This window comes from Schistocerca nitens, chromosome 3 (genome assembly GCF_023898315.1).
Source record: "Schistocerca nitens isolate TAMUIC-IGC-003100 chromosome 3, iqSchNite1.1, whole genome shotgun sequence".
Taxonomy (NCBI): Eukaryota; Metazoa; Arthropoda; class Insecta; order Orthoptera; family Acrididae; genus Schistocerca; species Schistocerca nitens.
This window is the reverse complement of record NC_064616.1, coordinates 801,857,322-801,881,596: the sequence shown is the minus strand read 5'-3', so window position 1 is coordinate 801,881,596 and position 24,275 is coordinate 801,857,322. Positions and strand designations below refer to the sequence as shown.

The 24,275-nt window shown below is 42.9% G+C and overlaps 1 pseudogene; it reads left to right on the top strand.

Moving 5' to 3' along the window:
- Nucleotides 1-18,461: 18,461 nt before the first annotated feature.
- On the top strand, nt 18,462-18,579 carry LOC126249817 (5S ribosomal RNA; annotated as a pseudogene).
- The last annotated feature ends 5,696 nt before the right edge of the window (nt 18,580-24,275 follow it).

Below are 24,275 nucleotides of genomic sequence, written 5' to 3'. Positions count from 1 at the left end.
AATTTCCACATGTATCAGTGAATGCTTCTCACATTACTCGCACGGTGTGATTCCTGCACTGGGAAAATAAGAAAAGTAAATAACTCTCTCCTTATGCTGGAATCACATAACTGTGCAAGCACTGTGCAAAGCAGACACTGGGAGATATGGAGGTTTGTGTCTGTCTGCGATACGTGCTCGGATAGCCGAACAGCTGAGGCGACCACTAGCGTAAAACTGGAAATCTAGCCTCCAATCCCAGTTCAGCACAAATTCTCGCTTGTTTCCACTAAATTTTGTAGATGTGGTGATACCGTATTCTCAGTTTGCGAATATATGGTTGTGAAACAAGACGGTCAATGCCTTTATTGAAAAAAATTTGCCGTTTCCTACGGAACCAAGATTGTGCTCAGGCGCTCATCTCTTCGACCTAAGGAAATCGACGGTTACGAATGTCTTTCTTTACTGCTCAAAAAATGTGAAAATCTCATGGTGTGGGATCGGGTCGATATGGAGGGTGTGTAAGGGCTTCCCAGCGCATCTTATACAGCGTATTAGAAACAACATTGGTAACAAGAAAGCGGGTCCACATGTTGCCAAAGCTGGTTTGAGTATGTTGCAGATGTTTCATTGGGAAACCTTTCCACATCCTCCTTAAAATCCTAATCGCATCTCATGCGATTTCTGTATTTTAGGATCCCTGAAGAAAAACATTTATGGCACTCGATTTGCTTCGAATGAAGAGATGCACGCGAGGGTATAATCATGGTTCCGTAGGCAGTCGCAAATATTTTTCCGTGAAGGCACTGATCGTGTTGTCTCTCTGTAGGATGAATATATTGACAGTTTTGGCGATTACTTTTGAAATAATAAACTGTTTACCTACCTTCATTCCACCTTTCTCGTTTTCGTTTAGTTTTCCTTTATGTAACTTCACAGTTAGGCTTTATCATCAGAGCATCTACATCTAAATCTACATCTACATGGCTACTCTGCAAATCACACGTAAGTGCCTAACAGAGGATTCAGCAAACCACCACTACAATAATACTTTGTTATTCCAATCTCGAACAACGTGCGGAAAAAAGGAACAATTATATCTTTCAGTGCGAGCTCTAATTGCCCTTATTTTGATATGATGATCGATTCTCACTATGTACGTCAGCATCAACGAAATATTTTGACATTCGGAAGAGAGAGTTGGTGAATGGAATTTCATGGGGAGATCCCGCCCCAATGAGAAACGCCCATATTTCAATAATGTCCACTCAAAATCCTGTATTATGTCTAGAACACTTTCTCCCATATTTCTCGATAGGAAAAAACTTGCTTCCCTCTCCTAACTTTTTCGATGTGCTCCTTTAATCCTGTGTGATAAGGATCCCACACAGCTCAGTAGTACTCCAAAAGAGGATAGACAAGCGTCGTGAACGTAGTCTCTTCAGTAGATCAGTTGCATCTTCTAAGTGTTGAGTCGAGAAAACGTAGTCTTTGGTTCGCCTTTCCCACAACGTTTTCAATAAGTTCTTTCCAATTTATGTTGTTTTTAATTGTAATTTCTAGGTGTTTAGTTGAATTTATGCCCTTTAGATTCGACTGAATCACGTGTAACCGAAGTTTAACGGGTTCCTCTTAGCACTCATGTGGATGGCCTCACGATTTTCATTTTTTATGGTCAATTGTCAATTTTCGAACCATACAGATATCTTTTCTAAATCGTTTTGCGATTTGTTTCGATCTTATGATGAATTTAGTAGACGTTAAACGACACCATCATCCACAAAGAACCTAAGACAGCTGCTCAGATTGTCTCCTAAATCGTTTATATAAATAAAGAACAGCAGACGGCCCATAACACTACCTTGGAGAACGCCAGAAATCACTTCTGTTTTACTCGATGACTTTCCATCAGTTACCACGAACTTGACCTCTCTAAAAGGAAATCACAAATCCATTCGCATAGCTGAGATGTTATTCCGTAAGCACTCAATTTGATTACAAGTCGCTTGTGAGGTACGGTATCAAAAGCCTTCTGGAAACCTAGAAATCAGTTTGAAATCCCTCGTCGATAGCCCACAACACTTCGTGTGAGTAAAGAAGTGGACCAGATGGGAAGATGGCAGAAGAAATTATGGAAAGAGTTGGTGCACGAGGGCATCTGTTTAATACAGCCAAACTAAACTTCCTCAACAGAAGAGGGATTATTGGAATGGACGAAATTATCTCTGTATACAGGATGTTAGGGATGTAGGTAAAGATATTTTGATTATCGGTACTTTAATATGTACGCACTTCAGTGTGTCAGTTGTTTTATCTCTGCGTTTGTCTTTCCGCAAACGCGTCACATAATTTACTGCCTGATGTTTTCTGCACGGTCCTAACCGCGCCATTAAGTAAACTACGCCCTTCAGTACAGACTGTCCATTTTGCATCCACACGTCCAAGCTTCAGTACCTGACCGTCGATTTGTTTTACAGGTGGTAGTTCAATCTCTTAAGAATGGCACAGGTGAAAGTTAAAGGCAATGACTTGCTGTTCCCACATGAACTTGGAGATTTAACCAAAATAAAAACACACTACTCCTAATAGATATAATTATTAGTCTGCAAAGGAAGTAAATACTGATGTAATCTTGTTCAGCACACTGTCCCCGGTCACCAATAAAAATATCTGTACTTAATACCTCAAAGACCTTTTGGGACTACCTATAGCACGACACTGACCTATGATTGTGAAGCTTGCATAGGAAGTAAGCGAAATGCCAGAGCCCGACACTATAAATGAGATGTATGTGGAAAATATAAAACGAGGCCGGCCGGGGTGGCCGAGCGGTTCTAGGCGCTACAGTCTGGAACCACGCGACCGCTACGGTTGCAGGTTCAAATCCTGCCTCGGGCATGGATGTGTGTGATGTCCTTAGGTTAGTTAGGTTTAAGTAGTTCTAAGTTCTAGGGGACTGATGACCTCAGAAGTTAAGTCCCATAGTGCTCAGAGCCATTTGAACCCATATAAAACGAGGGAAGGAAGATTAGAAACTGAAACACATTCTGAAGAAATTAGATTGAAATTTGCCGAAGAAAATAATGTAGTAACAATAGCTGAAACCGCTTAAACGCGTCCAGCGAGTGTCAGAAAAGGATCAGACTACTAACATGAATGAACGAGACATGACTGGAAGGCATGAAAAGTCGTGGAAGAGCAAGAAAGACGCGGGAGAACAGAACAGAATAAGAAGGCAGAGTCGATAACAAAGGCAGTGCCGCGAGGTGTGGAAGTCCCCCGTGTTCTCAAGGATCGGATGATGGGCAAAATTGAATAATATTGTATATTTAAAACAAAATGGAAATACATAATATTCAATTTAAATTTTAGTGACGTTGATTTTAATGTGTGAAAGAATGTGAATTTGTCAACATTTTTTCGAGAATATTCCTTGGAGAGCTGAATAGTCATTGTCTTATATAACCTTATATAACTGTCTAGGAATTTGTGTCAGGAATAATGTGAGATTTCTGAAGAAATGCCGGACCAGGTATCTGCCAGAATAGAGGATATTTATCGATTCATGTTGTGGAATGAGATATTTTGAAAATACTAGTCCTTACAACTACCTATTATTAAACAACTAAAGCCGTCACGTTGCACGAGTCACAGGTTGCCTATCTAACGTCTTCGGGGGACAACAAAAATCTGATTTTCAGTAATTTATATATTAACTGACCGAAATTAAAATTATGACATAATCTAGTCATTGAGAAGTATAATCTGACGTTAAAAGCTTAACACAATCAGTTAAGTATTAAAGCTAGAAACTATGTCTGTGATTAACTATCACGCGCAAATTACCCAGATTATATTCATCGGAATTTGGTAATGAGTGCAATTAACGGCTGCCAACAAACAGCAAACAGTATCCACATAGACCACTGAGTGTACCGGTCATGGTTTTCACTTTTTCATTAGATTAGGGGTAAATCATCCGAAACTAATGGGATCAACATAATTAGGATTTTGCGCGTTCAACAGCAATGGTTTTACATGCTTAATTAGCTCGTTTCTAAATGAATAAAACACTCGACGCTGTTTTATAAGTGGTAGTTCGATCTCTTAAGAATGGGGCAGGAAGGACGTTACTTGTAGTTTCTAACTGAAGTGAATGTTTTCGCCAGTTTATATGTGTACATACTTATCTTTACAACAACAAAAAAATAGTGGTGTCACACAAAGCGGACCCGTAACAAAAATTTGCCATTAGCAGTATATTAAAACTGTAATTTCAATAGTCCATTCACAACCTGTGAAGTTGCTCGTAAGTGGTGCAGTCGCCAGAGCGGTCTTAGCACACTTTCGGCCTCCTACCGAAGCTACACGCATTTGACAATGCATCGCCTTACGCCTGTGACACATTTAGGTAACTGATATTGCAGGGGTGCTGTTGGTGGGCAGATAGCTTGGAATTCCGTTATCATGTTTCACTGTCCGGCGAAGCGCGTGCTGCGCAGCTGTTATGGCAGGCGATATATATCGGCGCTCCTGTGCCACCCAACAGATTCGTCCTTCTGCTCTCCCGGCCAAGATTTATCGAGTCGTGGCTGCTTTCCTTGTCCGCTGTCTCATTGCCACCATCCGTTACTAATGGTTTTCTCTGCCGCTTCCGCCTTGAAGAATCACATTTAGTGCTTCGCCGGTGGCTTTTTGGGCGACCGTATCTGAGAGAGAGAAAAAAGTGAACCCGATGATTTTCATAGGCTCACAGTGAAACAGAGGAAATTTACTCAACAATGAAAGTACTTGAAGAGCCACAATCAATTTTGGATCATTCTGAGGCTGTATGCGCCTATCACAGTATTATTAGATTTGCCTCTTTCCTATACACCGTCGTTTTTTGAAATTATTTCCTTGAACTCCGATATCCATTATTACACACTACGCTTTTTTACCACCCTACCGCCAAGAGTTTCTGCTTTAATTCGGATCGTATAATGTTGACTTTCCATACTGTTTCTACGTTTCACACCTCTGTATCAAGGATATTAACTGTCCGTTATCATCAGCAGATAATCTCAGACAGACACTGGTGTTTTCTGCATTGCAATTTATGTTCACATTGAGTAGCAGCAGACCTCTCACACCCAGGGTAAGCTACTTTTCAACGTCTCTCAGTCGAGTACTACATGCTGAGTGTTTCTTACGACATTCCCGAAAATGTGTGGTTCAAACATCTTTCAGGATTTCACTTAGAACACAAACTGTACATCCGTCATAATGAAGTATCTATAAATGACTTCTGACAGCCATTCTGTGTGAATTTATCCATTGGGCGTCTCAATGAATAAACAGTCAAGTTTTACCACTCCATCCAAATCATTGAAACTTATGCACCCCGTCTCCACTTAGTCTGTTTCACCCGTATTCTGCACTAACTGGTCAAGTTTCCATACCTTGTCAAACATCTGGAACACCTCTGTCGGTCCTACTTTTCCCGTGTAACTGAATCCCAATATCCCCCTACACCCCCCATGGTGGAGAACACTCTATCAGCATGTCCCACAACCTATACGTCTCTCAACATCCCATGCCAACTTCCTAAGTAATTTCTATCAGTCTCCGCTACCAGACAACAAAATCAATTCTATTATTTATTCGTGTCAGAAGTACCAGGACACAGACCGTGCTGATTTAAAAATATACACATTTGTATACATGAGTAATTCAAAGACATTTAAACGTAATAAAATGAACACATAGGGAAAAAAAGAGTAAGAAATCAATGTTTACATCATACACACAATTGTAAGAAATCAATATTTACGTAATAAGCACAGAAATAAGAAATCAGTTTTACATTTTTGCTATAAGCCAAGGCCAGTACCATTCCTGTACAAGAGTATGGGCAGAGACGACACTTCAGGAGATGGCTTGTAGTTTGTTCATCTCCACACTCACACAATGTGTCTCCGCCTTGTGCGATGCCCCATTTCTTCAGGTTGTCCTTCGTTCTTGCAACGCCAGAGCGCAGTCTGTTCAAGGACTTCCATGCGCACCATCCTTCTTGGTGACCAGGTGGCAGAGTTTCTTCAATTACGTGTCGCTCTCGGTGGACAGGATGCCTGTTTTAGAAAGTTCTTCCTGGACTTCAGTCGAGGTGGTGATGGCTCATGTTCGTGCAAGGTGTGGCTCAAATGGCTCTGAGCACTATGGGACTCAACTGCTGTGGTCATAAGTCCCCTAGAACTTAGAACTACTTAAACCTAACTAACCTAAGGACAGCACACAACACCCAGCCATCACGAGGCAGAGAATCCCTGACCCCGCCGGGAATCGAACCCGGGAACCCGGGCGTGGGAAGCGAGAACGCTACCGCACGACCACGAGATGCGGGCGTGCAAGGTGTGGGCCGGGTTATTGCAGACCTTATGCCTCTCGTTGCTAACACCTATCTCGCGTCTAATATCGGGTGGGGCTATACCTGCAAGTGTATACAGCTTCTGTATTGGCGTTGACTTCAGACAGCCTGTGATCAGGGGCGAGACTCGAACTCGGGACTTTGCCTTTTGCGGGCAAGTGCTCTACCAACTGAGCTACCCAAGCAAGACTCACGCTCCGTCCTCACAGTTTTACTTCTGCCATTACCTCGTCTCCTGCCTTCCAAACTTTACAGAAGCTCTCCTGCGAAACTTGCCCCGAGTTCGAGTCTCGGCCCGGCACACAGTTTTAATCTGCCAGGAAGTTTCATATCAGCGCAAACTCCGCTGCAGAGTGAAAATCTCATTCTGGATCCATTAATAAGATTTGCTTGAACTCTTGTCTAGCTATCCGAGAAAACAGCTTCCTAGGCACCCTATATTAGACGACTGGGCAGAATACGACAGATCTGCAATAAATTACTGATGACTGTTCTCCGTCTTTAAATGTTGATAATCGACGACCGCTGTTCACACAGGTGCCCAGTGGATTACAATGTAGTGGAGTTTGAGTATTTTCTGTCTGTTATTTATACCGCCTCAGTTCCCCTCCGTGGGCGAGCTGACAGCGGACAAGGCACGGTCTCACTATGTGACTCTGATCAAATTAATTAAAGACACATAAAAACATTTGGCGCGAATATAACTTACTGCGGTTGTAGGCACTATAGTCTGGAACCGCGTGACCGATACAGTCGCGGGTTCGAATCCTGCCTCGGGCATGGATGAGTGTGATGTCCTTAAGATAATTAGGTTTAAGTAGTTCTAAGTTCTAGGGGACTGATGACCTCAGAAGTTAAGTCCCATTGTGCTCAAAGCCATTTGAACCATTTAACTTACTGCCTTGCTTCTGGAAGATGATGATGCATGTGCTCTCGCAACTTTAAGGATACTGGTTCCGTGGGTTCCTGGTAACATTTCACGGTACACAGACAAGCACAGAAATGACTCTGGAGTGAATCCGATATGAAAGAGTATCTGTGATAATTATCGGGAATCAGTAAAATTGGTACGGTGTTTCCTCCGCTATGTGTTGTGCAGTAGCTGTTGGAGTACGTAAATTATGTACCGGTTCTATGCACTTCAGTCCGGAACCGCGCAGCTGCTACGGTCGCAGGTTCGAATCTTGCCTCGGGCATGGATGTGTGTGATGTCCTTAGGATAGTTAGGTTTAATTAGTTCTAAGTTCTAGGGGACTGATGACCTCAGATGTTAAGTCCCATAGTGCTCAGAGCCATTTCGACCATTTTTGAAAATTGTGTACGTGTACATGTACGTTGGTGTGCCAAACATGAAAGTAACTCTCGGGTGACTCGCTGTCAAATAAAATAACTCGAGGAATCTAGTAACATACATAGAAAGAACTGCTACAGTGTAGTGTAACATGGTGTAATATAGCATAGTAGAGTACAGAGTGTAAGTGAAAGAAATACGCAACGAGACCAACAGAAATGACACTTTTACTGGAAGACAATAATTACGAACAACATACTCCCATGCTGGCTGCAGCGTTGGTAAGCAGTTCTTGTGCATTCTTCAACGAGCCCGGTTAAGAACTCGTTGATTCATATGGGCAGGCTACAATACGTCTCGCCAACACATCCTATACGTACACGTACTGGATGTGATTTAAGTAGGGGGAACGGCAGGCAAGTCTATCTGCTGAATATCTTCTCGTTCCAAGAGCTTCTCCACCTGCGCAGTGTCATTCGCAGTAACGTTCGCCGGTGAGCGTAAGACGTTCAAAGATGTGGAGGTAAGTACTCCCGTACAGCATTATACCTCCGCACACCTTAACACCTGCACCGCCAAAACGATCGCCGGCCGAGCAGTTCTGGGCGCTACAGTCTGGAACCGCGCGACCGCTACGGTCGCAGGTTCGAATCCTGCCTCGGGCATGGATATGTGTGATGTCCTTAGGTTAACTAGGTTTAAGTAGTTCTAAGTTCTAGGGGACTGATGACCTTAGAAGTTAAGTCCCATAGTGCTCAGAGCCAAAACGATCAAGTTCGACAGTGCTGGACGTACCCTCATGTGGCGAGAGGTGGGAACGTGTAATGCACCCAAGAACATCGTAGAACATTATTGATTCGGCACTCTAGCAGCAACGGTGTGGGGAAGCATAAAGTTACATGGGCGTACTGACCCCCAAATTTTTGAAAACGGTGCAGTCACCGGCCAATGTTATTGGGGCACTGTACCCCTTCCCATGTGTGACTTTCAAGGAGTGTATTCGGCATTGACTTCATTTTTATGCACGACTGTGGGCGTCCACAACGAGCTGCTCAGGTAGAGAAACTGTTGGAACGAGAGGACTGTCCTGTCCCTTCCCCCGACTTAAATGCCACAGAACACGTGTGAGATGCCTTGGAGACATGTATTGCAGAAAATCCAAGTGCACCAAAGACCCAAAGACCATCCAACAGTTGTCAGCTGCGCTGGTGGAAGATTTGAATGCCCTACCACAAGAACGTTTTGGCGGGCATAGCGGCATGTTGGAGAGCATGCATCGCCGTCTGTGGTGATCGAACACCCTGTGAAGAAAACCACGTCCTACTTTTTGTAATGTACAGTTGACCATCATAAATTACGGTGACAATGTACGAGTAATTTTTATCGATGAATAAAACTTTAATTTCTGTTCATCTCATTGCGTATTTCTTTCAGTTACCTTTTGCACTATTCTGTAGCAGTTGTTACTATATGCGATCCAAATTTCATCGAGCTCTTTTACTTGGCAGTGACACATCATGCGAAAGTTATTTTAGTCTGCTGGTTGGTTAGGAGAAGTGACCAAACAGTGACATCATTAGTCGTATCGGATTAGGGAAGGATGAGGTAGGAAATCGGCCGTGCCCTTTCAAAGGAAGCATCCCGGCATTCGCCTCAAGCGATTTAGGAAAATCACAGAAAAAATAAATCAGGATGGCTGGACGTGGGTTTGACCCGACGTCCTCGCGAATGCCAGTGCAGTGTCCTAACCACTGTGCCACCTCACTCGGTGTTACTTTCGTCTTTAATTTTTTGCACACCAATGCAGAATGGAATCGAAACGTGTTGTAGGTGATAGGAAGAGGGTAGGTTTACAGGAAAATCTGGATTGAAACATTCCTTTTGAAAAGGGAGAGGTGCTGTACGTTATACTTAATGGGAAGGGTAAATCTCAGAATTGATTTTTTTTCTTTTTTTGCATATAGGAAGCTTTTTGTGTGGAGAGGAAGTTGTTGGTCATTGGTGTAGATATTAAGCAACATTGGTGCTAAGACACGGCCTTGCGGCAGCCCATTCTTTTGTATTCTCCATCTGCTCCGTCTGCCTTGAAATTTTAGAAAGAAACGTGGATTCTGCAACAGGGTGGCAACGATTTGCGTAAGCCTGCAGTCCATGGTAAGGTAGTAAATCTTCATTAGTATGATTTGATATTGTACAGTGTCATAGGCTGAAGAGAGATCGACAAAGGCCACTCCAATGATATTTCCTAGCTTAAAACCATCTTCTATGTGCTGTGTCAGGTTAAGGGTCTGTGTGCAGCATTTCTTCCCTGGCCTGAATCCAGCTTGCTCTGGGATGAGAAGAGGTTCGATCAGTAGTGTTATACGGTTCAGTAAGTCTTTTGAAAACCTTGTAACGATGGCGCAGAAGTCATTTTTGGCTGAAGTTCTTTGGGTCTGTTGGCTGCTTTCCAGGTTTCAGAACAGCAATAACTTTAGTCTTCCTCTAGATTTTAGGGATTTGGCATCGTTCCAGGCAGTTACTGAAGAGCTGTAGAATCCATTGCTTGGTAAGGTTTACAAAGTGATGAATCTACTCCATACCTAGTCCGGCTGTCTTGCCTGTCTTACCCTTTTTTATGGCGTCTTCCAACTCTTTGATAGTGAATGGGTTGGACAAGCTAGATGTTCTTGTTCGACATTTTTTTGAAGCTTAGATGGTCTTCTTGTTTCATTTGTTTTGCCATTTATCAATAGTTGATGAGCAATCTGGTTAGGTGTAACGTTGGAGTGCAAGGGGCCTTTCGTGGGGTCATTGTTCAGAGATCTTATTAACTTCCAGGCCTCTCTCCTGACATTGGCAACTCAGGGTAAGAATTTTGAGACAGTAGAAGAAAATCTCACTGCTGCTATGAAGATTCTCTCAGAATATTATGAGGAAAATCATCTCAAGCCACACCCATCAAAAACGAAAACATGTGCTTTTTATATGAAGAACAGAGAAGCTTCTCGACAGCTGCATGTGAACTGGAATGGAAAGGAGTTGGGACACTGCAGTGCTCCAGTTTACCCTGGACCGCTCCGTGACCTTCAAGGCACACTGCACCAAACTTAAAGCCAAGGTTTCATCGCGAAATTGCTTACTGCGCAAGGTGACTGGTTCTGGTTGGGGTGTCCACCCCCAGACAGTAAGAACAACTGCCCTGGCACTCTGGTACTCCGCTGCCGAATATGCTGCTCCAGTGTGGTGCAATTCTGCACATGCAAAAAAAGTGGACACCGCCCTGAATGAAACCTGCAGGCTGATCACAGGCTGTCTGACGGAGCGTGAGTCTTGCTGACGGAGCGTGAGTCTTGCTTGGGTAGCTCAGTTGGTAGAGCACTTGCCCGCAAAAGGCAAAGTCCCAAGTTCGAGTCTCGCCCCGACACACAGTTTTAATCTGCCAGGAAGTTTCATACCAGCGCACACTCCGCTGCAGAGTGAAAAGCTCGTTCTGGAAACATCCCCCACGCTGAGGCTAAGCCATGTCTCCGCAATATCCTTTCTTTCAGGATTGCTAGTTCTGCAAGGTTCGCAGGAAAGCTTCTGTAAAGTTTGTAAGTGAACTACAGTGGATTATTTACAACGAATTTCATTAGCGAATAACTGTGCTGTGAAGGAGCAGTCAAAATGCCCATCTCCTTAAACAGATGTCAACAAATCGATAGTGGGCAAGCACTACATATTATTCTTACAGCACGTTTTTGAGCAATAGAAGCACTGATTTGTTTCTTCCCAAGATTTTCAAGAATTGTACGTGAAAAAGTGAATGAACTATGTGGTTTCTAATGCTTAAAACTGCGGAAGATCAATAACTTTCGTCTTCACGGCCTCTGGTATTTCCCGCCGTGCGCATAACTGGTCAATGAGTGCAGATCCCCGTCCGGCCATCTATTTTTAGGTTTCCTGTGATTTACCTAAATCGTTCAAGGCGAATTCCGGAATGGCTCCTATAAGCGGGCACTGCTAATACGCTTTCTTATCCTTCTCCAATCTGCCTTGCGCCCTGTTGCTAATGATCTCGTCGTCAACGGGGAGTTAAATCTTTACCTTCCTTCTTCCTTCGCCGTCACTGCTGGAAGAAATCGCCAATTAACGAGTAATAAACATCAAAGACTGATTGTAGGGAATCCATTTGCAAAGTACTGGGCACAGGTATACCATCTAGAGCGCGGTACGGAGTTAGCTCATTTCGTAGCTCGTATTTGTCGAGAATCGCTTGTGCAACGACTAGCGTCATGTGACAGGAAAAAAGTACAGGCCACTCCTGCTTATAAACAGGATAACAGACTGGATACACGGAATTGTACAGAAATATCGCTAACTTCTGTCACTTGCATTCCCGTAGGAATATTTGAATAATAGATCCAGTACCTTATAATATATTAATAGACGGCGAATGTTCTGTAGAAACGAAAGCAACGTAAGATGTGCCCAAAGGAAGCGTAAGAGGACCTCAGATTTTATCAAATGTATGAAAGATTTATTAGATAGGATCAGCAGCACTATAAGGTTTTTCCCTTACGATGCAGTTGTGTATAGGAGGAATCGTTGTTGGACGATTCTAAGGAACTTCAGAAAAACACTTGGCAACATTTCCCCATGGTGTATTGAAAGGCAGTTCTCTTTAATGCCTATAAAAAAGAGAAAGAATAATATAGTATCTGATTACAAAATTTGTGGCAAACATATTCAGCAATTCACATCGTTAAGCTATTTAGGGGTCATACTGACAATAAATATGAAATGAGGCATTCAGGTAAAAATCATTATTGGGGAACGCGAATGAAAGACTTACATTTCTTGGACGGTTTCTGGAAATTGTGTTGCATCTGTAAAGGAAATCGCGTAAGAATCCAGTGGAACCAATTCCAGAATATTCATTCAGTGTTTGCAGTCCTTATCATGTAGACAGTTCAGCAGACATCCAGGAAAATGAGAGCCGCGATGCCATAATCGTCACAGATCGGTGCAGCTCATGTGGAAGTATAACAGAGATGGTCACACGTAGGGAGCCTGAGAAAACGACGAGAGAGGTCAGTAGGTGTACAAGACAGTCATTTTTCCCTCGCTCAGCACGTGAGTGGAATAGGAAAGAAATCTGATAAAATTAGTACGATTTATGATTGCTTCAATTTGTGGTAAGTTCCTATGGGACCAAACTGCTGAGATCATCGGTCCCTAGGCTTACGCACTACTTAATCTAACTTAAACCAACTTACACTAAGGACAACACACACGCTCATGTCCAAGGGATGACTCGAACCTCTGACGGGGGGAGCCACGCGTGGAAAGGCTCCCTAGACCGCGCGGCTACCACGGGCGGCTGTGAAGCTGTATCGAAGGTTTCCAACTGGTTAAAGTGTGAAAGATTTTGGACTAACTTCCGATATTCTTAATGTGGAATTTGTTTCCAGCCTTCTTCGGGTATCGCAAATAGCAATAGGCGTTCAATGCCCAACTTACGGTCTGTTCCATCACAAAGATATTTGGTGGAGTTCAGTTCACGTTCTCAGTTTATGGACAGTAGTGTCAGAATACTGATCTGTGAAAGTTTCGACTTCAACCTGTTTGGAAGCTTGGTTTGTCTAAATTATTATCATTCATTCCTATATTCATTTTAACAGTGACGTAAAGAAAAGGTTCTAACATAAACCATAAAAAGAAATTGTCGATTAGGATGACTTCATCCAACCACCTCTATTTCATTTCACTGTTGTCGTAACAGACCCACGTAAACAGTCCACAGACTTCCGTACGGTCAATACACATAAACAGGAGTTCATATCATGTTCGCCGATTTGGCAGTACGGGCATTTTTTCCCACTACGGAAAACTATAGCGCTGACATATTTAAGTAACACGTTTTAGTATTCGTTTACTAATAGCCGCATACACAGTTGCAGACGACATGATGTATGCCAAGAAAAACGGTAACAGAAAAAGCACTGAAAATATGCGGCAAACAGCGACAACAATTCTTTAAACCTTGTTGTCACTTAGAAGAAAAGAGGTACTTTCAAAGTATCCACAGAAAACAATATTTAAAAAACAAACAGTACAAATGTAAAATATGCTACAATGTTTTACAACTATGCCATTTTCTGAATGTTTTACATTTAAAGAACCCACTGATGATGGCGATATTTTTCGCTGAAACTAGTTTGGGGAATAAATAAGTAAATAAATAACAAAGAGTGTTTTTGCACCAAGGCGGATTCACAATTTCCGTATTGTTGTTATGATTCTTTCCGCTGAAATCATATGATATTTTACAACCATCCTCTGCACTAACTGACGGTCTGTTTCCTTGGCCACTGTGGTTGTACCCACACGTCTTCACAGTTACACCATCAACAGGGTGTCGGGATACTTTTGATCAGACGGTGTACATGCATACACATGACGATAACCTGCCATTCCTATAGAATAGACATTAAACTGTTCTGTACTAGCATATTGTAAGAAACGGGTTCTGCTCTTCTGAAGTGACGGTTTAGTCTGTACACGTTACTGTATATAACTTTCTGATCCAACAAGCTTTCTGTCGTTAACATGTGCGTTAGTGAAAATATCTTACCACTAGAAAATTATCACGTCATCTGATCAACCGCTATATGGAATAATCCACATTCTTTCAATAATAAACAGCCTCTGAGGAAACATCAGCTCTTTAAATAATGAATTAAATTAACCTCAGTGAGATGAAAAGAAGAGAATCAATGGTGATGAAATCAGTGGCACAAATGTTCATTTGTTGCAACACATTCTTTTAATTATTTTATGATATCTGCCGACCCAGTAAAATTCTTCAGCTTAACAAAATGATTTGTTAATTGCTTCGAGAGTGAAAAGTAGTTATTTGTAGAAGAAACTGTAGCTAGGAATATAGAAATGAACTTCTTCTCTAACCAGCGCTCCTTTCGGAGAACTGCAGTTACCTTCTCGATCTTACAACACTCTCTTGCTTCACGAGCCTCCAAAAGATGAATGACAAAGCAGACGTCTAGCAGCTACTAAGAAATACACCAGACATTTTAAAAATTCTGAACAATGTAAAGATCGGGAGCGTGTGGTTCTGTTTGGCAGCTGCGCTATTGTCGTTTCGATGTGACCGGGACGGAAACATTCCCCGTGGCGCGTTTTACTGCACGCCTCCCTGGAGGCAAGTTTGATTCCGCCCTTAGTTGGAAGTTGCGGGAGGGTAAGAAAGGGAAGGGGGTTCAGAGCGGGAGGGGTGGGCGTTTGTGGAGCTTACCGGTGCTAATCCGCGCTGATAATCCACCCGTGGCGCCTAAGCCGGGGCTCACAGGCCGCCTTGAACAAGTGTCCTATTGATCACGGCCGGCTTTTTGTGCCCTGCTCGACCCCAGTGTCTTCGCTTGCCGGACACGTCTTGTACTCCTATCTCCATAAGACATGTGTCATGCTTCGGAGCACTAGGTAAACTTTTTTGTTCAGTTTGTATCACTTTCGTGCTATTCCTGAAATCACTGTTTGCTGCATGTTTCTTGTCCTCAACCCCGCATTTAATCTTGCTCAGGTTTGTCACAAGTTTGTTTCTCCTGTGGTATTGGTTGTACTGGGGTACATAACCGTACGGATAAGGTTATAAATGAAATGCTGTATGTTTCTTCCCCGCGGTAGTTCACGAACGTTTGCATGATGTACGTCCCAAATATTACACAGTATTACTTTGACTGAATGTTGTTATTTAGTTCCCATTAATACCACACTTAATGTGCCCTTATTCTTGTATTACGTAACTCTTCGCAATGAATTTCAGTCTCTTTTCTGTTTACCGCCCACACACTCGATGCTAACAAGGGAAACTCCCAGTCGCACCCCCTCAGATTTAGTGGTAAGGCGGCCCAGCGGATAGCCAGTAAAAAACTGAACACAGATCAAAGATGAAAACAGGAAGAAGATGTATTGAACTGTTAAAGAAAAGCAAAATATAAATAATGAACGGTCCAGGCTTAACAAGTGCAATATCAGGAGAAGTTTAATATCCTCGGCGTCGTAGTTAAGTGGTCACAGTATTGAATTGTAAACCGGACGAGCCATGATCACAGCCCCCTCGTGATATTTATTTACTTTTTTCACAACATTATGAACTGTCCGTCCGGTCATTGACATGTTTCTGTAGTCTTGCCAGTTGTCAATAATATTGGTTATAGAATATGAGTCTTGTGGTAGTAATACGTTACCGTCGTAAGTAAAGGTGGTGAATAGTGGAGCAGACGAGATACCACATAGACGTCTCAAAGAAATGAAAACAACAAATTAAAAAGTGTGAATTATATTACAACAAAGGATTTCAAGAGTCAAAACTTCCAAAACGAAACGCAACTTCAAAAAAGGTTAAACATATATATTTTGACAGAGCACAGAAAACTGTGTGATTGTGAAATTGTTGCGCTTATTTCTTGCAGCTTATGTGACAAACTATTATGTTTTCATTTCCTCGGGAGTGATCACATTCATATTCATACGAATATCTAAATCTGGCAAGAAGGCATATCTCACTCACTGACCAGGCGTACAAATTAACTGCGTCGATATGAGAATCCTATCATACGACAACGTATTGTCACTAATGCCGCGTACGACATACCAGACGTGTTTTCCGGTTGAGGATTCGGTTGACTTGACGCCTTGTCATCTAACTTTCGCGGTTCCCATTCGAAGCCACTTCATTTCAGCTGCTAATAGAGTAGTTGTGCAGAATCAACTGCCATTAAAGATCATTGCGTTACACCTCGCTGTTGAAAACAGACGTTACACCACGACACAGATACAAATCTGAATACAGCGAACAGCGCTGGGGAAAACAAAAAGAATTGGCGCGAGAGAGGTTTGAAAACGGCGCGCCTGCTTGGCAGTCTAACAACGCGTCCACTTAACACGTCGCCGTTACTCTTCATGGTTACTCTATATTGCATTTCTTGTCCTTGGACTGTTCACTGTTTCTATTTTGCTTTTTCTCACAGTTCAGTACACCTTCTTTCTGTTTTCATTCTTTATCTCTGTTCAGTTTTTGACAGGATGTCCACTGGGCCCTCTTACCACTAAATCTAAGGAGGAGGCGATGGGGGGCTTCCCTTGCAAGGCTCTTTATTATTATTATTATTATTTACTTTATTGGCTTTCATTTTACAATCAGAGAGCCGATCCAATATATGACAAATACACTCGTTTACTTACCACATATTCATTTCAGACCCATCATTCCATTCACAAATTCGCACGTTCAGTTTGCCATATCGTGGATCTTACTTAAATAACACTGCTTAAGCTCAAGAAGATTTGTACGATCAATAACACTTAAAAAGTATAAAGATACGCAATGTTATATTCGGAGATTGTTCAGGGATATTTTCTGCAAATAGTGGTATAATGATCCCATGCTCTCGGGCGACTTATTGTAGAGTAATTGGTATTTTTAATTCTTATCCGCATTTAGCTTTGTCTCTGCATTACACTGAAAATACGGATTATCCGCACAACAGTCCAAATGTCGACGGTTTGCACAATGTGTGTTTTTTGGAAACAAACCTGTTCCATTCACTCGCGGTATTTGCTAGTGACAACTAAAATGCCACTTCATTCTTTGTCCTCAACCCCGCATTTAATCCCGCTCAGCTTTTCAAATGGTTCAAATGGCTCTGAGCACTATGCGACTTAACTTCTGAGGTCATCAGTCGCCTAGAACTTAGAACTAATTAAACCTAACTAACCTAAGGACATCACACGCATCCATGCCCGAGGCAGGATTCGAACCTGCGACCGTAGCGGTCGCTCGGCTCCAGACTGTAGCGCCCAGAACCGCACGGCCACGCTCAGCTTTTCGCAAGTTTGTTTCTTCTGTAGTATTGGTTGTACTGGGGTACATAACCGTACGGACAAGGTTATAAAGAGCTTGCCGATATACACCTCGTGTATGAGTTCACTGAATTCAATGGAAATGCGGTACCGCTTCACAGAAATTTTCCACTTTTGCACCTGTCTGAAGGAACTTGGCGATATGTAAAGTAACGGTGTCGGTGGGGACAAACAGCGAACTATAATCGAGATATTAATTTCAAGAGTTCGTCCATACATGGAGTACCCTCTACTTCAGCATGACAATGCCAGACCACATATAAATATGTAGACATGCAGAATAAAGGTGTTGAATTTTAATAATAATTCGCGTAGCGAGTGACAAGTTATTACGCGGTCGCATCGTTTCAGGTGAGTCTGGTCTTCTCGCCTCGTTCACTCACTCTGTGAGTGCACAGGTGGCCACTCCTTCAGCAGGGTCCGAGCAGGCACACGGGCTTCGGGGCTTACGAGTTACCGGAAGCTCCTATGTTAGGAGCTTTATAGAGCCTCTTAGGGAAATACCATCCAGGACTCGAAAAAAATCCAAGGTGCACTCAGTGTGTCTGCTCAGAGCTTCATCCGACGTGGAGAGGAGGCGCTCCCTGCGGCTATGGGAGCAGTCATCTGCAAGTTGTTGCTCATTTCGTCGCTTGTGTTCGGAGGCCATCCACAGTTCTTATAGGTAGCTAGCGGAGGTGATGGAGACTGCTGGACTAGTTCACAGGGTGCAAGCAGAGCTCTCTATATGCAGCGTCATACCCAGATCAATCGGGGTTCTTTGGTTTCGACCCGAGAGGAGAGTGTCAACCAAAGGCCCCGTCCATTCTTTGATGGTCTCGGCTGCAAATTTCAGTACCTGTGTTATAAGGTGGAAAATAGTAGGCTCCTCTTGATGTGTCATCCAACGACCTTGCCGCAGTGGTAACACAGGTTCCCGTCAGATCACCGAAGTTAAGCGCTGTCGGGCTGGACTAGCACTTGGATGGGTGACCATCCGGTCTGCCGAGCGCTGTTGGCAAGTGGGGTGAACTCAGCCCTTTTGAGGCAAAATGAGGAGCTACTTGATTGAGAAGTAGCGGCTCCGGTCTCGGAAACTGACATACTGCCGGGAGAGCGGTGTGCTGACCACATGCCCCTCCATCTCCGCATCCAGTGACGCCTCTGGGCTGAGGATGACACGGCGGCCGGTCGCTACCTTTGGGCCTTCATGACCTGTTCGGGAGGAGAGTTGCTGATGTGTCAGGGGTGTATTACGCGAACAAAACAGTTTCTCTGGAAGCAGAGTAAATGGAGTACGTGTGTTCTTTTTTTTCCTTCAGGAAAATTGCCATGCTCAAATTATTCTCGGAGCCGAGTAGTGGATGAAACCTGAAGTAGCTATCTCCGCAATATTTAGCGAAACATGGAACGTGTATGGGTTCAAATGGCTCTAAGCACTATGGGACTTAACATCTGAGGTCATCAGTCCCCTAGACTTAGAACTACTTAAACCTAACTAACCTAAGGACAGCACTCACATCAATGTCCGAGGCAGGATTGGAACCTGCGCCGCAGCAGCAGCGCGGTTCCGGACTGAATCGCCTACAACCGCTAAACCACAGCGGCCGGCTAACGCGTATGGGAAAGGCAGATATACGTCGTAGGAGGAGGAGTGTTTATTTCTGTCTACAAAAATATGTATCCATCACGGTCGAAATTCAGTCTGACTGTGAAGATATCTGAACACTAGTATCAGGCATAGGCAAACTCAAGATAATCATCGGATGTTTTTACGGGCACTCGACACCACCTTAACAGTTGCAGGATCCTTCCAAAAAAGATTACTCTGATTAGCACGGAAATACCTATATCATGCGGTATTCGTAGGAGGCGATTTTAATCTACCGAGTATAGACTAGGACATCTATGGATTCATGGCAGTTGGAGCGAACGGATAGTCTTGTGGATTGCATTTGAACACGTTTTCCGATAACTGCCTTCTACAACTAGTTAGGCAATCCAAGGGAAATGGTAATATTTTAGACCTTGTAGCTACAAATAGGGACGACCTTATCGACAGTGTCAGTATAGAGACAGGGATTGAGATCATGATGTCATCACAGTAATAATGATCACTAAAATTAATGAAACCATCAAGAAGGTTATGATAGTATTTATGCTCGAAAAAGCAGTTAAGCTGTTGTTGGCATGCCACTTAGACAATGAAAAGACGTCGTTTCGTTCCAGTATGACAGATGTAGAGGTACTATGTGCTAAGTTTACACTGACTGTAAATCACGCTCTGGAGAAGTACGTACTGAGTAAGTGGGTTAAGGATGGAAAAGACAAATCGTCGTTTAATAATAAAATTTGGAAAATGCTGAGGAAGCGAAAATTGTTGCACTCTCGGTTCGAAAAGGAACACACAAATATAGTCAGGCAAAAGATCGTGCGTCAATAAGAAGATAGATGCACGAAGCATTCAACAACTTCTACTGTCATACCTCAGCGAAAGATCCTACAGAGAACCTGAGACAGTTCTGGTTCAAAATAAAATCACTAAGCGGTTCGGACGCGTCTATTCACTCACTCGTTGACCAGTTTGGACAGGCAGCAAAAGACAGCAAAAGGAAACCTGATATTTTAATGTATATGTTTGCATGGCCATCTTCCGCAGCAGCTGTTAAATCAGTTATTTCTCCTGTCGTAAACTTAGTGCAATTAATTAAAGAGAGTTTTACAACTGAAGCGTTTCACTTTTATTTATAAATCGCCTTCTGAGGTCATTCTGCACATATGAATACATTTTGGTTGTTTTAGATTAAAAACAGTGTTTGGTTTATGACGTTTGTAAATATCGCGCCAAATTTATAAACAAAACTCTGTTTTAATCTGAAACAACCAAAAGTGTACAATCATATATATCCGTATTTACAGAATGAACACAGAAGATCCTTTTTAAACAAAAACGAAGTTCATCTGTTGCAAAATTCTCTTTAATTAATTGCCGAAAGCTGAAGCTGGAGAAACCGAAAACAATTGATGTTATAAATTTCACTTTTAAGAAATTATGACACACGACGATTGTACAGAGATATCCTCGTTTACCTGTCACACAGAATACCCCAAAAAGGACATAGTAGTAGGCATTCATGGCTTAGAGAAGCATTTGAAAGAGATGAAAACAAATAAGTCGCCAAGTCCAGATAGAATCCCAATCCGGTTTTACGGAGAGTAGTCTGCGGCATTTGTCCCTTACTTAGCTTGCATTCATCACGAATTTCTCGCCCAGCGGAAAGTCGCAAATGACTGGAAAAATGCGCAGGTAACTCCCGTGTATAAGAAAGTTGAAAGAACGGACCTGCATAATTACAGACCAATATTCTTAGCGTGGGTTTGCTGCAGAGCTGCTGAATATATTTTTATTCGAGTATAATAAATTTCCTTGAGGCAGGAAAGCTTCTGTCGACGGATTTGGAAACCATCGCTCTTGTAAAACTCAGCTTGCTCTTTTTTCACATGGCATCCTGGAAACTATGGATGGAGGGTATCAGGCAGATTGGACATTCCTAGATATACGGAAATTGACCGACTTGGTGTCACACTGCAGACTGTTAACGAAAGTCAGAGCATAAGGATTATGTTCACAGATAGGTGAGTGGCTTGCAGATTCCTGCAACCGAACCCAGTACGTTATTATCGACGGAATGTGTTCGTCAGAGACAAGGATATCGTCAGGTACGCACCAGAAACGTGTGATACGATTGCTCGTATTGTATATACAGGATTATTCCATGATGAAATTACATACCTTCAGGAATGATACAGAAGAGTAAATGTATCAATTTCAGGTAAGGGACCCGTTCTGAAAACAACCAAGTCAAAATTTATAAGCGAAAATCGTTCTGATACCTCTTCTACCACAAGCTCTTTGCTTTCTATGTTTTGGGAAGAGGTAGTATGGACCAAACCAAGAAAAAAATATCCATTAAACATCGACTCCCAAGTGCATACCTTAAGAGCTATGAGCACTTCTTAACCTTTGCTACTGTGAAACACATCTCTTCTACTGGACATGTTCTCACAGCTCTTAAGGTATTCATTTTAGATCCCATGTTTACTAGGCAATTATTTTTCCTTTTTTTGATCCATACTACCCGCTCCAAAAACGTGGAAAGCAAATAGCTCTCAGTAGAAGACTTCCACTGTCAGAGATGTCCGAAGGATTTTGGCTTATAACTTTTGGCTCAGTCGTTTCCGGACCAGGGTCACTTACCTCAAATTGATACTTTTCCCCTTCTTCATCATCCCTGAAAGTATGTGGCATCTTGACAGAATCACCCTGTATATGTAAATTATTTCAAGGACAGAGTGAGCAGCAATTTACGGCTTTTTGCTGATGACGCAATGGTGTACCTCGGTGATTAACTGTATGAGGATACAAGCTGACTTACACAGAATTTCTAGTTGGTGCTAGAAATGGTACGTTGGTCTAAAAATGGTTCAAATGGCTCTGAGCACTACGGGACTTAACATATGAGGTCATCAGTCCCCTAGACTTAGAAGTATTTAAATCTAACTAACCTAAGGACATCACATACATCCAATGCCCGAGGCAGGATTCAAACCTGCGACCGTAGCAGCAGCGCGGTTCCGGACTGAAGCGCCTAGAACAGCTCTGCCACAACGACCTTCGTCTAAATGTGTAGTAAGTTAACGCAGGTGAGTAGAGAAAACAATTATATAACATTCCAGTACACCATTATTAGTGTGCTGCTTGACTCAATCACATCGATTAAATACTTGGGGGCAACAATGCAAAGCGATATAAAATAGGACGAGCACGTAAGTCTGGCAGTAGGGATTTTATTGCGATAATTCTAAGAAAGGGTACCTCATTTATAAAGCAGACCGCGTGTAGAACACATTATTGACACATTGACTACTGACACATTATTGACATTATTGACTACTACTCGAATGTTTGGGATCCCCACAAGGCCGAATTAAAGAAAGACAGCGAAACAATTCATAGGTGTACTGATAGATTTGTTACGTGTAGGAGTGATCAACAAGGAAATATTACGGAGACACTTCAAGACCTCAAATGGGAATTCCTGAGGGGAAGGCGGCGTTCATTTCGCGATGCACTATTGAGGAAATTTGGACACCTGACATTTGAGACCGACTGCAGAACAATTCTACTGTCACCAACGTACATTTTGTTTAAGAACCACGGAGATACAGTAAGAGAAATTATGGCTCGTAAGGAAGCGTAATCATGGAATGGAAACACACAGCAACAGAACGTACCAGCGTGACTTCAAACACTTTGTTACAGGAAATGTTCAAAATGTCCTCCGTTAGCGAGGATACATGCATCCACCCTCCGTCGCATGGAATCCCTGATGCGCTGATGCAGCCCTGGAGAATGGCGTATTGTATCACAGCCGTCCACAATACGAGCACGAAGAGTCTCTACATTTGGTACCGGGGTTGCGTAGACAAGAGCTTTCAAATGCCCCCATAAATGAAAGTCAAGACGGTTGAGGTCAGGAGAGCGTGGAGGCCATGGAATTGGTCCGCCTCTACCAATCCATCGATCACCGAATCTGTTGTTGAGAAGCGTACGAACACTTCGACTGAGATGTGCGGGAGCTCCATCGTGCATGAACCCCATGTTGTGTCGTACTTGTAAAGGCACATGTTCTAGCAGCACAGGTAGAGTATCCCGTATGAAATCATGATAACGTGCTCCATTGAGCGTAGGTGGAAGAACATGGGGCCCAATCAAGACATCACCAACAATGCCTGCCCAAACGTTCACAGAAAATCTGTGTTGATGACGTGATTGCACAATTGCGTGCGGATTCTCGTCAGCCCACACATGTTGATTGTGAAAATTTACAATTTCATCACGTTGGAATGAAGCCTCATCCGTAAAGAGAACATTTGCACTGAAATGAGGATTGACACATTGCTGGATGAACCATTCGCAGAAGTGTACCCGTGGAGGCCAATCAGCTGCTGATAGTGCCTGCACACGCTGTACATGGTACAGAAACAACTGGTTCTCCCGTAGCACTCTCCACACAGTGACGCGGTCAACGTTACCTTGTACAGCAGCAACTTCTCTGACGCTGACATTCTGGTTATCGTCAACTGCACGAATAATTGCCTCGTCCATTGCAGGTGTCCTCGTCGTTCTAGATCTTCCACAGTCGCGAGTCATAGGCTGGAATATTCTGTGCTCCCTAAGACGCCGATCAATTGCTTGGAACGTCTTCCTGTCGGGACACCTTCATTCTGGAAATCTGTCTCGATACAAACGTACCGCGCTACGTGCCCCATGCTAATACATACATCAAATCGGCATCTGCCAACTCCGCATTTATAAACATTACACTGACTGCAAAACCACGTTCGTGATGAACACTAACCTGTTGATGCTACTTACTGATGTGCTTGATGCTAGTACTGTAGAGCAATGAGTCGCATGTCAACACAAGCACCGAAGTCAACATTACCTTCCTTCAATTGGGCCAACTGGCGGTGAATCGAGGAAGTACAGTACATACTGACGAAACTAAAATGAGCTCTAACATGAAAATTAAGCGTTTCCGGACACATGTCCACATAAAATATTTTCTCTCTTTGTGTGTGAGGAACGTTTCCTGAAAGTTTGGCCGTACCTTTTTGTAACACCCTGTATGTAGATATCTCTTCAAGTTTTAA